Below are 6,435 nucleotides of genomic sequence, written 5' to 3'. Positions count from 1 at the left end.
TACTTAATGAGATATATCTATCTACAAAGTTTCATGTTCATACCCCTTATAGTTTTAGGGTTTTGTCCCGGACAAAGTTCAAAGTGTAAAATAAACGTAGGGGGATAATTCAAAAATTAGGCAAGGCAGAGTTACGGTTATTTTGCACTGCACGCCTACTCAATAAGATCTATGTGCCTACAAAGTTTTATGTTGATACCTCTTATAATTTTAGAGTTATGTTCCGGACAAAGTTCAAAGTGTGAAAATAAACAAAGGGAATTAATTCAAAATTAGGCAAGGCAGCGTAACGCTTCTTATGCACTGCACACCTACTCAATGAGATCTATCTACCAACAAAGTTTCATGTTGATACCTCTTATAGTTTAAGAGTTATGTCCCGTACAAAGTTCAAAGTGTAAAATAAACAAAGCGGGATAATTCAAAAATTAGGCAAGGCAGAGTTGTGGTTCTTGTGCACTGCACTTCTACTCAATGAGATATATCTACCTACAAAGTTTCATGTTGATACCTCTTATAGTTTTAGAGTTATGTCCCGGACAAAGTTCAAAGTGTAAAATAAACAAAGCGGGATAATTCAAAAATTAGGCAAGGCAGAGTTGTGGTTCTTGTGCACTGCACTTCTACTAAATGAGATATATCTACCTACAAAGTTTCATGTTGATACCTCTTATAGTTTTAGAGTTATGTCCCGGACAATGTTCAAAGTGTAAAATAAACAAAGGGGGGTAAATAAAAAATTAGGCAAGGCAGAGTTAAGTTTCTTATACACTGCACTTTTTCTCAATGAGATATATCTACCTACAAAGTTTCGTGTTGATACCTCTTATAGTTTTAGAGTTATGTCCCGGACAAAGTTCAAAGTGTAAAATAACAAAAGGGGATTATTCTGTAAAATAAACAAAGCGGGATAATTCAAAAATTAGGCACGGCAGAGTTACGATTCTTTAGCACTGTACACCTACTCAATGAGATCTATCTACCTACAAAGTTTCATGTTGGTACCTCTTATAGTTTTAGAGTAATGTCCCGGACAAAGTTCAAAGTGTAAAATAAACAAAGGGGGATTATTCTGAAGTTAGGCAAGGCAGAGTTACGGTTTTATGCATTGCACACCTACTCAATGAGATATATCTACCTACAATGTTTCATGTTGATATCTCTTGTTGTTTCAAATATATGCTCCTCCGAAATTTTTCGAGGAGCAAAACAACTTGATAGCATGTAAACGGTTAAGGTGAGATTATTTATTTTTGATTGCGAAAGTGAACAAAATGTTAGTCCTGAAGTATCGATAATACATTATTTTAATCGATAAATAATCAACTTCTATCTTACATTATAGGTATCAAAACCTGACAGAATCCTTGAAAAGAAAGACTGATTATCATTTATTCTGCCACTACTGGAGATAATCAAATTAAAAAACAAAAAAAGGCCGAAAGCGTATGTTGTTTTATCAGAACGCACTCGAAGTTCTAATTCCCACTCACCTACACTATATGATATGCGATACGGTACAATGCGTAACCGGACTTCTTCGACAACTAACACAATCTGTTGTTAGGTGACGAAATTTAAACCGACATATTCAACATTTGTGCAATACGTAGATGTACCAAACGTTCTTCAGCAGATTGGAATAACTAAACGCCCAAAGCTCTGTTTCTTTGCCTTACCCTTTCTTCATGAAGTACCAGTCAAAGATAAATTGTTTCAGTTTAAAACAGAACAAATATACATTGTTTTATATTTTAAACAATGTATGGCAGTTATTCATGTGACAATTGAATAGAAATTAAACTGGCAGGAAGATATCAGTCCTATGCTTTTAAGCTAATTACACAATGTAAGAAGTTTACAAAAGGAAGAAATGCAAACAGGGAAATAATTTTTACTTTCGAAAATGTAAACATGCATTTCTTCCTTTTGTAAACTTAGGGATAGTTAAACTAATAGTTTATGTCATATAAGTTCGTGAACAGTCACATACCCGCGTACAATTAATATATACAGGTTATCTTAATTTGTATTCAGACGATGAATGCATTTTATTACATACCCATGCCGCTTTTTCGACTCCGTAGAATCGGTATTGCTCGGCCATGCATACAATTTGACATTACACCATTTGGCTTATACGATCATTGCGTAAAGACGAGCTAAATGTAACGTTACGATGTAAGCACTTTAATAAAAAATAAGTCATTTTGACAGTAGACAATTCTTAAATTGGGTATATGATAAACAAAGTATCCGTGAAGCTTCAATACTGAACTAATTGAATTCATTGAATAAAATTTATTCCACTCGAACAATAAATTAATTATTGAACCTAGACTTTCAAAAACCTCTATAAATAAGATGTCAGGTGTTGTTTGCATAAACACAATAACTGATAGTGTATCTTCCAAACTTATGACTGAAACAGAAAAGCGAAAAAAATCTAATAGTTATATATTAAATCTTTATAATGTGATAAAGAAAAAGAAATACAACCTTGTTTCTTCTTTCAGCCATTGAAAAGAAAATGTCCTTACATGAAACGAGACTCAGTCAAACCCAGTCTGCAACTGTCATGTGATATTGTTGTGATTTATGCTTCCAAGGGATCACACTTTATCCAGTTTTTATAACACTTTTCATTAGTAGAATGTATTTTAACGTTAAAATTAAATTACTCCCTGAATGAAATTTTTTTAAACATTTCCCATGTCTGTTTACCAATTTGAGATAAATGATATTATTGTTTCTTGTATTATAAACATGCTATATTCACTCGAGTTGAAAATGTAATTTTAGATTTTTTTTAAACAAGTGAACAATGGTAATTTCAATCGTGTATAGATAGAACGAAACAAGGACATTTTATCACTTGTTTGCTTGTTTTTTTGTTTGTTTTTAGGGTTATTTTAATGTCTCTTTTTATTTCCTGTCTTCTATTTTTGTCTTATTTCTTTGTTTGATGTCAATCAATAACTTATGTTGCGATTTTTAGCGAATAAGCGAAACCTCTAGGTGTGTTACTGAACTGTGATCACCTAAGTGACTTAAAGAACTAAATATAGGGCAATATCTAGTTGCTGATTGTCATTATGCGATAATGGCCATAAGGGACACAGGCCTTAAGGATATTATTGACTCGAGGGCTAAGATTTATATTGATTAGCAGTAATAAAGTAAGTGCATGCATGTTTTAATTATTACATTAGCTTGTGTTCACTAATCATGATTGTACTGTCAGTAACCTGACATAATATGTATCGGCGATATATCTTGTATCGAAATTAGTTGCTGGGATCATATCTAAACAATGTATGAAAAGAAAGGTTAAACCATTTCTATTATTCCATTCCTTGTGTATGGCTTGTGTTTTTCCATAGATGTCCGACAGTGGAAATTATCACCCTGGTGCTCGATGGGAATCAGATCACAATTATGCTAGGACAACTAATATTCAAAGCAATATTATACGTCCTTCTCAACTGTATCTCTTGATGCCATTTGTTTTTTGCATTATCCTGACGATGTGCCTCGTAAGATTCTTATCTCGGTAGCATTAGGCATTAAGGTTCCTATCGATAACGACGAGAGGTGTGCGATAACTATGCCTAATGTCTGTCTAGAGCAAGACAGAATTTCCTACGAAACCCGATCTCATTCAGGTTCACGATAAATATATGTCGCTATAAGCTAGGCAGTCTACATCAACGAGTTATTTTCCAATAGAGAAAATTATTCCAATAATATGGATGGTCGATTCTAAATCTTCGTCACTTTAGGTAGTTTTTACAGTAAGGATAAATCAAGTCAAGTACAAAGTCCGCCCCTATAAGTCATAGACAACAGTGTTTTAATATAAACTGCTCGATGTGTTTCTTAAATATTTTACTGATATATAAGTGTACACGCGAACATATGCAAGATATCATTCGAGTTAATTACACAGGACAAATTAAAATATTATATGTGTGGAATCATGTGTCTCATTTTCTAAGTATCATTTAATCATAGGATGCATTTTTGAAGTCAAGCCACCTATTTATACGAAACTTATACAAATTGTATTGGAACACAGTCAATTGTTTAAAGTTTTAAATGTCTGAATTTCTGATACTGCAAACTGTTTGAAGTTTTTTATGTTTTTCTTTTAACTTTCACTGTCCATAGTTCGCTTGACTACGGGTATTACATTTAAGCTAATTCTTTAGTGGCCTGTTAGATATTTTTATTGCATTTTATGCTAACGCTGGCAAAACGTTATTGGTCTTTTTAATTAATTTAAACTTGATCATTTGTGTAATGAAGCACTATAGCAGAAATTGTTATCCATCTACGGGGCCGCGTAAGCCTCAACGTTGTCATTTTTATTGCGCTCATATGAGCACGGTATGAAGTGACAGAAATAATTAAAAAAGTATGCCTTAATATTTCTTGAAGTTGCTTCATGTAAGTAGTTCAAGACATGCGGTTAATTCAATGCAATACTATTAGGCAGATTGTCCTTGTTTGAAGATGTTTAATAATGTTGTAAAACCTAAATGCCTCGTTCGCAGGTTATTCTCTTGATAAAACTGTTAAATTACATACTTTTTGTATTTTTTTTTTTTTCAAATTTTTTACACAATACAAAACATTTATGCATATACATACAATATATGAGATATACGTATAATAAGGAATAAGAGATTACTTTTTAGAATCTACCAAGTTTATAAATATAATTAAGGTAATAATTCAGTAGTATCTTAACAGAGTTGACAAATTTTTAATACCAGACTTATTTCAGTATAACATAAGTAAAAGATTCGTTTTCGGAACTTATTACTTTACAATATTATAGAACTTATCTAACATAAAGGAGAAATTCCAATTTTATATTGAATTTATATTTTAAAAATGTCATTAATTCAAGGGAAACAACTCCTACTATCTTAAAATTGATATTCATTTAAGAGTTGCACCTCTTGTCATAAATACTTTATGCATTTATATCATGAGAGAGATTATAAAAGACCAAAGGTCATTCAAGGTGTTTGATAAGTAAAGATACAAAAAAGGCAGTGGGTACAATACAGAGTGGATCAATCCTAAAAAATAATCTTAAAACATTTGTCTCAATTAGGCAGCAAAGAAATATATTTTCCCCACAAAGTGTCAAACTTTGAAACTTTATTTTTTTTTGCACTGTATAATTGTGTTCTCAAAAGAATAGCGACATATTTTTTAAAAAAGTTGGACGCTTGGAACTGTGTTTTTTAATTTGCATCGATAGAGTATACTTTCCCAGCAGAATTAAATTCAATGTTGCATTATCTAAGTGTTCATTGACTAGAATTATATCTGTTAAGGTTTACTGTGTGTTAACATCTGTACATTTTGAATTTATCCATGATTTTATATCTTCCCAAAAGGAAGAACTTAACTGGCAATTCCAAAATAAATTTTTTATAGTTTCAATATAGTTGTTGCAAAAAGAACATGTATTAAAATATTTTATTCTCATTTTATGTAAAAGATAATTTGTTGCTAGTATCCTGTAATTAACTTTATACTGAAACCATTGTAACTTTGAATCCTTCTTTAATGTTAAAAGGGAGCCTATAAATGCCATTCCAATTAAAATCATTATTCAAATTGAGTTCATCTTCTTATTTTCTCTTAATAATAGATGATATATTTGCTCTAAGAATATAATCATAGATTTGTCTACATCCCTTCTTTTGACTATTGATTATCTTGATCATTAAAGGCTGAATATGCATTTCCTCTTTCTGAGGTAGGTGTCTTAAAGACAGCTGATTTAAATTCTCCTAATAGACTCTATAATGTTTTGATACTCTAAAAAATTGGTATTTATATCAAACTTAGTTAGAAATTCATCAAATGATAGCTAATTTCCTCTCTTGTGTAAGAAGTCATTAACCAATATAAACAACAATTTACATATCTTTAGAAACAAACAGTAGAACCACCTATTTTAAACATAGAATTATGCCAAACAGTAAGTGAGCAAAATTCACACCTATTCCTGGGGTATGAGCCCAGTAAAAACATCTTTCAAAAAATTATTTTGCACTGTCTGAAGTTTATTTATCAAAAATTGGTCTCCATATTTACTAATATTTGATAGAAATGGGTACATATTATTAACAAAATTAAAGTATTTGGTATTATGCATTAAAATTCTTCTTAATATATCCATGTCAATTTTAGATACATTATAAAAGTCTCTAAGTTTATCACTCTGAAACCCCCATTTTCATACTTCTGAATAACAACATTTCTTTTAATTTTATCTGGTCCTGACTTCCATAAGAATTTAAAGAAGGAGTTTTGTATAGCTTTAATTGTTCCTATATCAGGATTTGGCAAGCTAAGAATGAGTTGATTTAATTAAGGTAATGCTAATGACTTGATAACAACATTTTTACC

The sequence above is a fragment of the Ruditapes philippinarum genome, unplaced genomic scaffold, assembly GCF_026571515.1.
Source record: "Ruditapes philippinarum isolate M1 unplaced genomic scaffold, ASM2657151v2 ctg6550_1_1_1_1, whole genome shotgun sequence".
NCBI lineage: Eukaryota > Metazoa > Mollusca > Bivalvia > Venerida > Veneridae > Ruditapes > Ruditapes philippinarum.
This window is presented reverse-complemented; position numbering follows the sequence as displayed.